This window comes from Hyla sarda, chromosome 6, assembly GCF_029499605.1.
Source record: "Hyla sarda isolate aHylSar1 chromosome 6, aHylSar1.hap1, whole genome shotgun sequence".
NCBI lineage: Eukaryota > Metazoa > Chordata > Amphibia > Anura > Hylidae > Hyla > Hyla sarda.
Window position 1 is genome coordinate 203,981,344 of NC_079194.1, and position 14,956 is coordinate 203,996,299.

Sequence of the window (14,956 nt, forward strand, 5' to 3'; positions counted from 1 at the left end):
GCAGCAACGATATGAAGATATGACACTTTTATGTATACAATTACAGAATAGTCGGATTGGACTTACAATTACTTGCAATAATTAATATTCCAAGGCTGTGAAATAGCGGGCGCAATGGTGATATCTGTGTATGTTCTGTGTATAATTTCCTGGATTTATAATATCCTTTTCATTGTTTCTAAAATCTTGTTTATTGTTACTTTTTTTTGTTACTTATTGTAGTTATTGTAATTGTTTTTAAAACTCTGGAAAATCCAATAAAAATACTTAGAATGTATATGGAAGTAAATGTTCCGAATGCTGTTTTCGCGCTGTGGGGGTCAGCCACGCCCCTCATAACATCATGGACATGCCCCCTCAATACAAGTCTATGGGAGCGGGCGTGATGGCCTTCATGCCACCTCCCATTGACTTGCATTGACGGGGCGTGACCGTGACATCACGAGGGGGCGTGGTCGACCCCTGCAGTGCGAAAACAGCATTTAGAACATTTACTTCTGAATGCTGGCCAGTGGAGTACCCTTTTAAAGGGAATCTGTAAGCTGTCCACAGTACCTGGTAGATGCTGTGCACAGCGTTCTGATGCTATGTTTATATGTTTTTAGTGATGCCAATTTTGACTAAGCAAAGGCAGAGCCAGAGCAGCCTCAAGTTACGCTGCTCATGCCCTCTTCCCGCTCCGCCAAGCTTGATTGACACCCTAAGTACTAGGCTTTGCACAAAGTACCCGGAATTCAGGGCGCCAATTGTATGGGCAGAGTGACTAAATGCTGCTGCTGAAGCTGATAGGTGATCTAAAAATAAAACAGAAGGCATACTCACCTCCCCAGGTCCCTGCCGCTCCAATTCCAGTGGTTCTTAGTCTCTGTAGCAAAGCGTAGCTTCCTGATGCCTGTGACACATCAACCCACAGGAGGTGCCCAATTAGCCTATCACTGGCCGAGGCAGGTCACCACCAAGGCCACAATTGAATGGAAAGTTCATAAAGAGATGGAGAGTAGAATCTACTTGTGAACTTAAAAAATCTATGAATTACATGGATCCCTATATATCAGTTTGCTCACAGTCTCCTGCTTTACTGTTTGTGGTGTGTTCAGGGCTGGCTTTTACATTGAGTGATGCCTCCTATTGGTGTATGGCCATATAATATATAAATAACCATAACATACAATTTTGTTGGCAAACAATAGTACTATAAATTGGACAAATGAAATGGCCACATTGCTGCCTAAATCTAAATGGCATACAGTGCCAATACCACCATACTCTACAAAAATAATATACTATACAATGCCACACAATGCATACAGTGTTAAAATAATACCAACATAGAGTGACCAAATAACTGCTCCATTGGTAAAATAATTCTTGTAACAGTTCTATACCATATCTTAAAATCTATTTTAATATACGAAAAGGGTCGTTGACCCTGTCTATAGGATGTGAGCTTTCTTTGGGGCGTTGTACACTTAAAAGGGTACTCCACTACCCCAGGGTCCGGAACATTTTGTTCCGAATGCTGGGTGTGGGCTACGGGGGTCGTGACATGATGCTACGCCCCTTTTGACATCACGTCCCTCATTGCAAGTCTATGAGAGGGGGCGTGGTGGCCGTGACGTCATGACCCCCAAAGCAGTTGTGGACTCTTATTTCACTACTAGCAACTGGAATAGCGGAGAATCCGTGTGTGTGGTGTTCCGGAACCCTAAAACCACACTGGCATCACGAACACTAGGGGTTAATACCATCTTGCCCCCCGGGGTTAATACCATCTGCTCCCACCACTCACAGCGCTACACCCGTGGTTCCGCAATACACCGGTGGTCCACCACAAAATAATAGACAGGGCACTCACCAAAGGCCTTAGCTTCAGTCTTCTTTATTCAAAACATTGCAACATCAACATGACATACAGTGCAGGAATAGGATGGACGAACTTGACAGGGGGATGCAGATCGGGGTAACTGTGCCGTTTCGCGCTATGCACTTCAATCGGCCCACAACATCACTACGCTGGTCAAATGTTTAAATAACCCCTGACCCTCTGTTGTCAAGGAAACCATGAACAAAAGGTAAGTGAGAATACAATTTTTTTTAAACCAACTATACGAATCAGGGATCTATAATAATGCACTTATGAAAAACAGGAAAGTCATCAGATTTGATAGATTTTGTAATGGCAAGGAGTGGTATAGGCAGGTACATGGGACTGCAGTGGGGTCTCCTACCTCATGTTCTTACACCAACATCTTCCTCGCCATTCTTACACCATTTTCACCTCTCAAAATCGAATTATTTTTTAGATATGTGGATGATTTGTTTATAATTTGGGATGGCAAACAGGAGGAGTTTGCTCAGTTTGTAGATTACTTAAATAGAGTGAATAAGGCTAATATGTACTTTACTTTTGTGTTTGGAGATGAACATTCAGAATCCATGGATGTACAGATTGATATTCTTGATAATGAAATCTTAACATCTGGTTTTCGGAAGCCTATTGCTAGGAATGCGTTACTGCATTTTCAATCGTCACATCCCTTACAGGTTAAGAACAGTATACCCTACAGTCAGTTAGTCAAACTCAAACACATGGTAACCAGGATAATTTTGCCTTACATGCCAATGAGTTAGAAGAGAGTTTGGGGGTTATCCGAGGAGTGTGATTTAGGTAGCAAAAGAAAGGGTTAATTGTGTGCCGAGAGAACAGTTACTAAGAACAAAAAGGAAGGACAACTAGAGGTTCGTGTTTTCTTTTGCAAATACTCCCTTAATGAAATACTAAAGAATGCTATTTTTAACAACTTGTGGTAGCCAAGGGGGTTCTAGGGAAAATACCTTATCACTTTGTCACACCAGGGCACCGTAATCCTATACATAGTCCGAGGTTGGAGACTGAGTCTCTTGGGCCAGACATGGGGAGTAGAGGTACACACTGATGTAAGGTTACGGATAACTATCTTTACTAAGCAGGGTGCAGATGGTATTAAACCTATAGTATGGTGCAGAGTGAGAGGATGCAGCTTAACCCCTTGGGAGCCCTGTTGTCTTGCTGGGACTTGTGGTGCTTTCACCCAATAAATTGATACTGACTTGAGAGAATTGAAGATTGATCCTGGTAGCTAGGGTTCTGTCAAGGTCCTGTAGCTTTCTCCGCCAGGACATGAATTTCCACCCTGCGGGAGATCCTTGCAGAATGACCGGATAAGATAGATTTGTTCTGGGCCTTCCCTTAGAGCTTCTCCACACACCTCACACCTTTACCACACTGGAGCTCAGAATAAATGGGAGATGAACTGGGGTAACTCCTCCCTAACTACACTATATGGACAAGAATTTAGGGGTTCCCATTGGCAGACAGGGTCACATAGAGTGTACTGCTCCTCTCTTAATAGTACAATAACACATAAATAACATAGATAGAAATAACACACAACATGATAATTATGAAAATATATTAACTTTTGGCAAAGTGCTGGGACATAATCAACACCTGTGCCGCAGGTCTGCCTGAGGAAGTCTGCAGCCACAGGACAGCCTTTAGTGCTGGGACACCACAAACTGGCACATTTTGCAGGAGGATTCAAATTTGGCAGAAGCAGAAGCAGTCAAAGAAAAATCATAACATATAAAAACAATAAAACAATTGGTGATTATTTAAAAAGACATTCTAACAGAAACATAGAGAGAAAATATTGGTTGTCTGAAAAGAGACCTAAGGGTAATTTTTTGCTGTGGCTTGTGTTCGTTCTGTTTTATAAATGCTAAATGTAAAATGGTAGAGTTGGCAGGATACAGGATTAATGTAAATCAATGTATCACCTGCCGCTCTTCATACATTGTATACACCTTGATTGGTAAATGCAATCGATTTTATATAGGGTAAACAAAGCGCCCATTTCCACAGAATCCGTAAACATGTTCGGTCTCTGAAGACAGACATAGGAGACATGAGATTCATTCAACATATGAATGAAGTACATACTGATGATATTAATGGCTTCCAGTTGGCAGATCTGGAGAGGTTTGAACGTTTTTATAATGGTGAAAATAAAAATTTTCTTGTCCACAGCGCTCTCTGCTGACATCTCTGTCCGTGTCAGGAACTGTCCAGAGCAGCATAGGTTTGTTATGAGGATTTTTTCCTGCTCTGGACAGTTCCTGATACCGGCATCAGGTGTCAGCAGAGAGCACTGTGGACAAAAAAGAAATTCAAAAAGCAAAGAATTTCCTCTGTAGCATACAGCTGCTAATAAGTACTGGAAGGATAAAGATTTTTAATAGAAGTAATTGACAAATCTGTTTAACTTTCTGGCACTGATTTAAAAAATTTTTTTTTCCTTTTTCCACCGGAGTACCCCTATAATAAGATTATTATTATAGATCCCTGATTCGTATAGTTGGTTTTAACATGTTTTTATTCTTACTTACCATGTGTTGATGGTTTCCTTGACAACAGAGGGTCAGGGTTATTTAAATGTATCACCAACGTAGTGACGTTGTGGGTCAGTTGAAGCTCATAGTGCGAAATGGCACCGTTGCCCCGATCTGCATCCCCCTGTCAAGTTTGTCCACCCTATTCCTGCTACCGTATATACTCGAGTATAAGCCGAGTTTTTCAGCACGATTTTTCGTGCTGAAAACACCCCCCTCGGCTTATACTCGAGTGAACTCTCCACCCGCAGTGGTCTTCAACCTGCGGACCTCCAGAGGTTTCAAAACTACAACTCTCAGCAAGCCCGGGCAGCCATCGGCTGTCCGGGCTTGCTGGGAGTTGTAGTTTTGAAACCTCCAGAGGTCCGCAGGTTGAAGACCACTGCGGCCTTCGACATCATCCAGCCCCCTCTCATCCCCTTTAGTTCTGTACAGTACTCGCCTCCGCTCGGCGCTGGTCCGGTGCTGCAGGACTGTCCGGAGAGGAGGTCGTCCGGTGGGATAGTGGTTCCGGGCTGCTATCTTCACCGGGGAGGCCTCTTCTAAGCGCTTCGGGCCCGGCCCCAGAATAGTCACGTTGCCATGACAACGACGCAGAGGTACGTTCATTGCCAACGTACTTCTGCGTCATCGTCAAGGCAATGCCTCTATTGAAGATAGCAGCCCGGAACCACTATCCCACCGGACGACCTCCTCTCCGGACAGCCCTGCAGCACCGGACCAGCGCCGAGCGGAGGCGAGTACTGTACAGAACTAAAGGGGGTGAGAGGGGGCTGGATGATGTCGAAGGCTGCAGTGGTCTTCAACCTGCGGACCTCCGGCGGTTTCAAAACTACAACTCCCAGCAAGCCCGGACAGCCGATGGCTGCCCGGGCTTGCTGGGAGTTGTAGTTTTGAAACCTCTGGAGGTCCGCAGGTTGAAGACCACTGAGGGCGGATGATGACAAGAGGATGATGAAGGGGGGGGGGGGTGTGGGATGATGACAAGAGGATGATGAAGGGGGGGGTGTGGGATGATGAAGGGGGGTGGGGATGATGACAAGGGGATGATGAAGGGGGGGTGTGGGATGATTACAAGGGGATGATGAAGGGGGGTGTGGATGATGACAAGGGGATGATGAAGGGGGGGTGGGATGATGACAAGGGGATGATGACAGGTGATGATGATGAGGGTCTGGATGATGACAGGCGGTGATGATGATGAGGATGTTAATGACGGGTCTGGATGATGACAGGGGGGGATGATGTATTTCCCACCCTAGGCTTATACTCGAGTCAATAACTTTTCCTGGGATTTTGGGTTGAAATTAGGGGTCTCGGCTTATACTCGGGTCGGCTTATACTCGAGAATATACGGTATATTGATGTTGCATTGTTTTGAATAAAGAAGACTAAAGCTAATGCCTGTGGTGAGTGCCCTGTCTATTATTTCTTATAAAATAGAGTGTTTGTGGCGTATATGCAAAACAGTGAGCACCACTTGTGTTGCTCGCGAATATTCGCAATGCGAATTTTATTCGCGAATATCGCATATTCGCGAATATTCGCGAATTCAGCACTATATATTCGTAATTACGAATATTCGTATTTTTTTTTTCACAGTACACATAACAGTGATCACACCTCTCTGCTTCCAGCCTGTGTGGTGTAAAGAAGGCTCTAATACTGTGTGAGACTGGCGTGTGAATTTTCGCATATACGAAAATTTGCATATGCTAATTTTCGCATATGCGAATTTTCGTTTGATGTTAATTTTGAATATGTTATTTTTCGCATATGGTAATTTTCGAATATGCGCATATGCGAAAACAAAACGAGAATATTACGACTATGCGAATATTCGTGAATATATGACGAATATTCGTCCATATATTCGCGAATATTCGCAAATTCGAATATGGCCTATGCCGCTCAACACTAAGCACCACCTGGCTAAGTTAGCTGTCCAGAGGAGGAACGTGTTAATAGGAAGGTGAGCACGTGTTTAAACTGTGCCGAGGATCTTGCTAAACAGTAGAGATATCACGACAAACTTCTGTTTTTACCAGGTCCTTTCAGGGCTCATGCCTATACCTGTATCCACCCTTGTAGCTGCCGGCCCAGGAGACCTTCATCCCTGTTGCTAACCACTGCAATCCAACACTGTGGGCCACTGAATGCCAAGAAAATTTCTGAAACAGAGCTTTATATTCTTAGACATGAATATAAAAGGAGAATCTGCCTGCAGCGTCCCCTGATAGAATCTGCCTGCAGCGTAAACTAGAGAATCTGCCTGCTGCGTCCAGTGGAGAATCTGCCTGCAGTGTTCACTGGAGAATCTGCCTACAGCGTTCACTGGAGAATCTGCCTACAGCGTCCACTGGAGAATCTGCCTACAGCGCCCCCTGGAGAATCTGCCTGCAGCGTCCACTGGAGAATCTGCCTGCAGCGTTTACTGGAGAATCTGCCTCCAGCGTCCACTGGAGAATTTGCCTGCAGTGTCCACTGGAGAATCAGCCTGCAGCATCCACTGGAGAATCAGCCTGCAGCGTCCACTGGAGAATCAGCCTGCAGTATCCACTGGAGAATCTGCCTGCAGCGTCCACTGGAGAATCAGCCTGCAGCATCCACTTGAGAATCAGCCTGCAGTATCCACTGGAGAATCAGCCTGCAGCGTCCACTGGAGAATCAGCCTGCAGTATCCACTGGAGAATCTGCCTGCAGCGTCCACTGGAGAATCAGCCTGCAGCATCCACTGGAGAATCAGCCTGCAGCATCCACTGGAGAATCAGCCTGCAGCGTTCACTGGAGAATCAGCCTGCAGCATCCACTGGAGAATCTGCCTGCAGCGTCCACTGGAGAATCAGCCTGCAGTATCCACTGGAGAATCTGCCTGCAGCGTCCACTGGAGAATCAGCCTGCAGCATCCACTGGAGAATCAGCCTGCAGTATCCACTGGAGAATCAGCCTGCAGCGTCCACTGGAGAATCAGCCTGCAGTATCCACTGGAGAATCTGCCTGCAGTATCCACTGGAGAATCAGCCTGCAGCATCCACTGGAGAATCAGCCTGCAGCATCCACTGGAGAATCAGCCTGCAACGTCCACTGGAGAATCAGCCTGCAGCATCCACTGGAGAATCAGCCTGCAGTATCCACTGGAGAATCAGCCTGCAGTATCCACTGGAGAATCAGCCTGCAGCGTCCACTGGAGAATCAGCCTGCAGTATCCACTGGAGAATCAGCCTGCAGCATCCACTGGAGAATCAGCCTGCAGCATCCACTGGAGAATCAGCCTGCAACGTCCACTGGAGAATCAGCCTGCAGCGTCCACAGGAGAATCAGCCTGCAAATTCCACTGGAGAATCAGCCTGCAACGTCCACTGGAGAATTTGCCTGCAGCATCTTAGAGCTTACAAGCTTACTGCATACTATTAGCTCATAGTCCTATTGTACAACAATATTTTTGCTTTCATTTTACACTGTATGAACACAGCCTAAACAGTAAAATATAGTAAGCTTTCTCTAAAATAATATCTGTAGACCACAGCCCCCCTTTAGACAGTGGGCCCCATTTAAACAGCAGCCCCCCTTTAGACAGCAGGGCCCCCCGTTTAGACAGCAGCAGCCCCCCCCTTTAGACAGCAGCAGGGCCCCCCTTTAGACAGCAGCAGGGCCCCCCCTTTAGACAGCAGCAGCCCCCCCCCTTTAGACAGCAGCAGGGCCCCCCTATTAGACAGCAGCAGGCCCCCCCTATTAGACAGCAGCAGGGCCCCCTATTAGACAGCAGCAGGTTCCCCCCTTTAGACAGCAGCAGGGCCCCCCTTTAAACAGCAGCAGGGCCCCCCCGTTTAGACAGCAGCAGGGCCCCCGTTTAGACAGCAGCAGGGTCCCCCTTTAGACAGCAGCAGGGCCACCCCCTTTAGACCGCAGCAGCCCCCCCTTTACCATTTAGACAGCAGAAGCCCCCCTTTAGACAGCAGCAGCCCCCCCTTTAGACAGCAGCAGGGCCCCCCCTTTAGACAGCAGCAGGCCCCCCCCCATTTAGACAGCAGCAAGGCCCCCGTTTAGACAGCAGGAGGGCCCCCATTTAGACAGCAGCAGGGCCCCCCCGTTTAGACAGTAGCAGCCCCCCCCGTTTAGACAGTAGCAGGGCCGCCCCCCGTTTAGACAGCAGCAGGGCCCCCCCTGTTTACACAGTAGAAGCCCCCCCCCTGTTTAGACAGCAGCAGGGCCTCCCCGTTTAGACAGTAGCAGGGCCCCCGTTTAGACAGCAGCAGGGCCCCCCGCTTTGACAGCAACAGGCCTCCCTGTTTAGACAGCAGCAGGCCCCCCGTTTAGACAGCAGCAGGGCCCCCCCCATTTAGACAGCAGCAGGGCCCCCCCCCGTTTAAACAGCAGCAGGGCCCTCCCATTTAGACAGCTGAAGGGCCCCCCGTTTAGACATTAGTAGCAGCCCCCTCCTTGCAGGCTGCTCACCTCCTCGGGTCGGGTGCTGGTGCTGCCGCTCTGCCGCCCCGTTCTCCCGTCCTCCTGTCCGTATCATGGCGTCCTACGGAGGAGCATGTGACATACACGTCACTCTCCTTCATGGAACACTATGATGCGGCCGGGAGGATGAAAGAACGGGGAAACAGAGCGGCACCAGGTATCGGGCATGGTATCGGGGACATTAAACGAGTCCCCGATACCATGGAAATGGCTAGTATCGGCCCCGATACCGATACCAGTATCGGGACATCCCTAGTTGTATCTTTAATAAATGTACCATGTGATTGTTACCAAGGAGGTACTAGCTGACCCCAAAGGTGACCTATGGGCTCCCTGCTAGTCTCCCCCATATAAATCCTGGGTGGAGCTAGCTTCTCTCTCTTGTTCCTGAGGTCCAGTGCAGTCAAGTCCTCTTAGTGTGTGAGTCCAGAACACTGGGGGCCTTAAGTCAAGTCCTGCAGCCTCAAGTCAAGGGCAAAGTAAGCTAAAGTCACAGTCCTGTCAGTCAAGTCAAGTATGTTGTCTATCCAGCGTGGCCTGCACTAAATTCTCCTGTTTACTACAAGTCCCAGCAAACCTGCGAGGTCTCTGTGTCACTGGTCACCTCCTTGGGCCCTGGCTGTACTGCATAGACTGTAACAACTGTCTACCCTCAGTAAAGCTACCGTTGTCCGTAACTTGGCGTCTGTGTCTTCATTGCCCCTGTGCCTAGCCCAGGATCCAGTGGTATGCCTTCGGATGGTTAAGGCTAAACCACGCCCTGGCGTCATGAACACAAGGGGTTAATAACTTCTGCCCCTAGAGCAACAACATCTGCCCTGCACCACACACCCCGCCATTACCGCATGCTGATCCCTTTTTAAGGACATAGAATGAAGAAAATATGGCCTCTGAAGGAGCATGTGTTCTAGCGTTGAATTTTGAGCTCTCAATACAAAATGAAATGCTATGTGGACCCTGCAATATAATTGACATTGATATATATAAATTCAATTGGAATGGAAAGGAGCACATGGCAATACTTGATGCATATTCTATTTATCTAGTGAAATATAACACATTGTATTCCCTGCTGTCCCCATATACAGACAACTAATGTCAGCCCAGTAACACCTTAAGTACTAAGGGAGTACCAGTACGCCCTTAGTCTTTGGTGCTTAACCCCTTAAGGACCAGGCCATTTTACACCTTAACCCCTTAACGACGCAGGACGTATATTTACGTCCTGCGCCGGCTCCCGCGATATGAAGCGGGATCGCGCCGCGATCCCGCATCATATCGCGTCGGTCCCGGCGCTAATCAACGGCCGGGACCCGCGGCTAATACCACACATCGCCGATCGCGGCGATGTGCGGTATTAACCCTTTAGAAGCGGCGGTCAAAGCTGACCGCCGCTTCTAAAGTGAAAGTGAAAGTGACCCGGCTGCTCAGTCGGGCTGTTCGGGACCGCCGCGGTGAAATCGCGGCGTCCCGAACAGCTGATCGGACACCGGGAGGGCTCTTACCTGCCTCCCCGGTGTCCGATCGACGAATGACTGCTCCGTGCCTGAGATCCAGGCAGGAGCAGTCAAGCGCCGATAATGCTGATCACAGGCGTGTTAATGCACGCCAGTGATCAGCATTAGAGATCAGTGTGTGCAGTGTTATAGGTCCCTATGGGACCTATAACACTGCAAAAAATTTTTTTAAAAAAAGTGTTAATAAAGGTCATTTAACCCCTTCCCTAATAAAAGTTTGAATCACCCCCCTTTTCCCATAAAAAAAATAAAACAGTGTAAAAAAAATAAAAAATAAACATATGTGGTATCGCCGCGTGCGTAAATGTCCGAACTATAAAAATATATAATTAATTAAGCCTTACGGTCAATGGCGTACGCGCAAAAAAATTTCAAAGTCCAAAAAAGCGTATTTTGGTCACTTTTTATATCATTAAAAAATGAATAAAAAGTGTTCAAAAAGTCCGATCAAAACAAAAATCATACCGATAAAAACTTCAGATCACGGCGCAAAAAATGAGTCCTCATACCACCCCATACATGGAAAAATAAAAAAGTTATAGGGGTCAGAAGATGACATTTTTAAACGTATAAATTTTCCTGCATGTAGTTATGATTTTTTCCAGAAGTGCGACAAAATCAAACCTATATAAATAGGGTATCATTTTAACTGTATGGACCTACAGAATAATGATAAGGTGTAATTTTTACCGAAATATGCACTGCGTAGAAACGAAAGCCCCCAAAAGTTACAAAATGGCGTTTTTTTTTCGATTTTGTCGCACAATGATTTTTTTTTCCGTTTCGCCGTGCATTTTTGGGTAAAATGACTAATGTCACTGCAAAGTAGAATTGGCGACGCAAAAAATAAGCCATAATGTGGATTTTTAGGTGGAAAATTGAAAGGGTTATGATATTTAAAAGGTAAGGAGGAAAAAACGAAAGTGCAAAAACGGAAAAACCCTGAGTCCTTAAGGGGTTAAGGACCAGAGCGTTTCTTTGCAAATCTGACCACTGTCACTTTAAACATTAATAACTCTGGAATGCTTTTAGTTATCATTCTGATTCCGAGACTGTTTTTTCGTGATATATTCTACTTTAACATAGTGGTTAATTTTTATGGTAACTTGCATCCTTTCTTGGTGAAAAATCCCCAAATTTGATGAAAAAAATGAAAATTTTGCATTTTTCTAACTTTGAAGCTCTCTGCTTGTAAGGAAAATGGATATTCAAAATACATTTTTTTTGGTTCACATATACAATATGTCTACTTTATGTTTGCATTATAAAATGTATGAGTTTTTACTTTTGGAAGACACCAGAGGGCTTCAAAGTTCAGCAGCAATTTTGAAATTTTTCCCAAAATTTTCAAACTCACTATTTTTCAGGGACCAGTTCAGTTTTGAAGAGGATTTGAAGGGTCTTCGTATTAGAAATACCCCATAAAAGACCCCATTATAAAAACTAAACCCCCCAAAGTATTCAAAATGACATTCAGTAAGTGTATTAACCCTTTAGGTGTTTCACAGGAATAGCAGCAAAGTGAAGGAGAAAATTCAAAATCTTCATTTTTTACACTCGCATGTTCTTGTAGACCCAATTTTTGTATTTTTGCAAGGGGTAAAAAGGAGAAAATGTTTACTTGTATTTGAAACCCAATTTCTCTCGAGTAAGCACATACCTCATATGTCTATGTTAATTGTTCGGCGGGTGCAGTAGAGTGCTCAGAAGGGAAGGAGCGACAAATGGTTTTTGGGGGGCATGTCCCCTTTAGGAAGCCCCTATGGTGCCAGGACAGCAAAAAAAAAAAAAAAACACATAGCATACCATTTTGGAAACTAGACCCCTCGGGGAACGTAACAATGGGTAAAGTGAACCTTAATACCCCACAGGTGATTCACAGGTGATTTTTTTTTACCTAAAATGCTTGGTTTCCCAAAAATGTTACATTTTTAAAGCAAATTCTGCTCTGGGAGCATGCCACATTTAGGAAGCCCCTATGGTGCCAGAACAGCAAAAAAAAACACATGGCATACCATTTTGGAAACTAGACCCCTCGGGGAATGTAACAAGGGGTAATGTGAACCTTAATACCCTATAGGTGTTTCATGACTTTTGCATATGTAAAAAAAAAAATTTTTTTTACCTAAAATGCTTAGTTTCCCAAAATGTTTACATTTTTAAAAAGGGTAATAGCAGAAAATACCCCCCAAAATTTGAAGCCCAATTTCTCCCGATTCAGAAAACACCCCATATGGGGGTGAAAAGTGCTCTGCTGGTGCACTACAGGTCTCAGAAGAGAAGGAATCACATTTGGCTTTTTGAAAGCAAATTTTGGTCTGGGGGCATGCCGCATTTAGGAAGCCCCTATTGTGCCAGAACAGCAAAAAAAAAAAAAAAAAAACACATGGCATACCATTTTGGAAACTAGACCCCTCGGGGAACGTAACAAGGGGTAATGTGAACCTTTATACCCTACAGGTGTTTCACGACTTTTGCATATGTAAAAAAATAAAAAAAATGTTTTTACCTAAAATGCTTGTTTTCCCAAAATTTGTACATTTAAAAAAAGGGTAATAGCAGAAAATACCCCCAAAAATTTGTAACACAATTTCTCCCGAGTACGGTAATATCCCATATGTGACCCTAAACTGTTGCCTTGAAATACGACAGGGCTCCAAAGAGAGAGCGCCATGTGCATTTGAGGCCTAAATTAGGGATTGCATAGGGGTGGACATAGGGGTATTCTACGCCAGTGATTCCCAAACAGGGTGCCTCCAGTTGTTGTAAAACTCCCAGCATGCCTGGACAGTCAACGGCTATCTGGAAATAATGGGAGTAGTTGTTATGCAACAGCTGGAGGCTCCGTTTTGGAAACAGTGGCGCACCAAACGTTTTTCATTTTTATTGGGGAGGGGAGGGGGACTGTGTAGGGGTATGTGTATATGTAGTGTTTTTTACTTTTTATTTTATTGTGTGTTAGTGTAGTGTAGTGTTTTTAGGGTACAGTCACACGGGCGGGGGTTCACTGTAGTTTCTCGCTGGCAGTTTGAGCTGCGGCAGAAAATTTGCCGCAGCTCAAAGTTGCAGCCGGATACTTACTGTAAACCTCCGCCCATGTGAGTGTACCCTGTACGTTCACATTGGGGAGGGGGGAACATCCAGCTGTAGCAAAACTACAACTCCCAGCATGTACGGTCTATCAGTGCATGCTGGGAGTTGTAGTTTTGCAAAAGCTGGAGGCACACTGGTTTTGAAACACAGAGTTTGGTAACAAACTCAGTGTTTTGTAACCAGTGTGCCTTCAGCTGTTGCAAAAGCTACAACCCCCTGCATGTACGGACAGTGGAAGGGCATGCTGGGTCTTGTAGTTATGCAACAGCTGGAGGCATACTACTTTGGCTGGGGATGCTGGGGATTGTAGTTATGCAACAGCTGGAGACACACTGGTTTGCTACTTAACTCAGTGTGCCTTCAGCTGTTGCAAAACTACAACTCTCAGCAGTCACCGACAGCCAATGGGCATGCTGGGAGTTCTAGTTATGCAACCAGCAGATGCACCACTACAACTCCCAGCATGCACTTTAGCTGATTGTGCAAGCTTGGAGTTGTAGTTATACAATAGCTGAAGGTACACTTTTCCATAGAAAAAATGTGCCTCCAGCTGTTGCAAAACTATAAGTCCCAGCATGCTGGGAGTTGTGGTGGTCTGCCTCCTGCTGTTGCATACTTACAGCTCCCAGCATGCCCTTTTTGCATGCTGGGAGCTGTTGCTCCACGCCGCGCAGGTCAGTCCCTCGCCGCTGCCGTTCCTGGGGCCCTGATCCCAACAGGGACGCCGGGGATCGGGGTCCCCAGCACCCGGGGTCTTCTTCCCGCACCTGCTCACGTCCTCCGGAAGAGGGGCATAGCGGGTTGCCGGAGTGACACCCGCAGCAGGCGCCCTCATTGGTCATTGGTAAACCGGCCGACCAATCAGGGCGATCGTGAGGTGGCACCAGTGCCACCTCACCCCTGCTGGCAACTGGCCCGATCAGCCAGTAATTCCGGGTCACCGGGTCACTGGAGACCCGATTGACCCGGAATCCGCCGCAGATCGCTGGACTGAATTGTCCAGCGATCTGCGGCCATCGCCGACATGGGGGGACATAATGACCCCCCTGGGCGATATGCCGGGATGCCTGCTGAACGATTTCAGCAGGCATCTGGCTCCGGCTCCCCTCCGGCTAGCGGCTGGGTCCGGAAATGCGCAGGACTTGGACTTGGAATTGGGGGCATATGGATACGCCCTGTGTCCTTAAGGGGTTAAGGACCGAGGACGTACCTGTGAGCCCATGTCCCATCACCAGTGTTTGAAGCGTGCTCACAAGCAGAGCAATCTTCATACCAGGTGGGTTACGGTTGCTATCAGCAGTCAGGACCCATGGTTAATGCCGGACATTGCCATTCGGGCTGATGCCTGGCATTAACCCTTTAGATGCCATAATCAAAATTAATCACGGTGTCTAAAATGCTCAGCGGAGCTGATCGAGACCATTGCGGGGAAATTGCGATTAGTGATG

The 14,956-nt window shown here is 46.5% G+C and overlaps 1 protein-coding gene across 2 annotated transcripts in view; it reads left to right on the top strand.

Moving 5' to 3' along the window:
- Positions 1 to 14,956, top strand: part of SLC6A2 (solute carrier family 6 member 2) — a 183,779-nt gene that overhangs the window by 11,516 nt on the left and 157,307 nt on the right. The gene's annotated exons all lie outside the window — the stretch shown is intronic.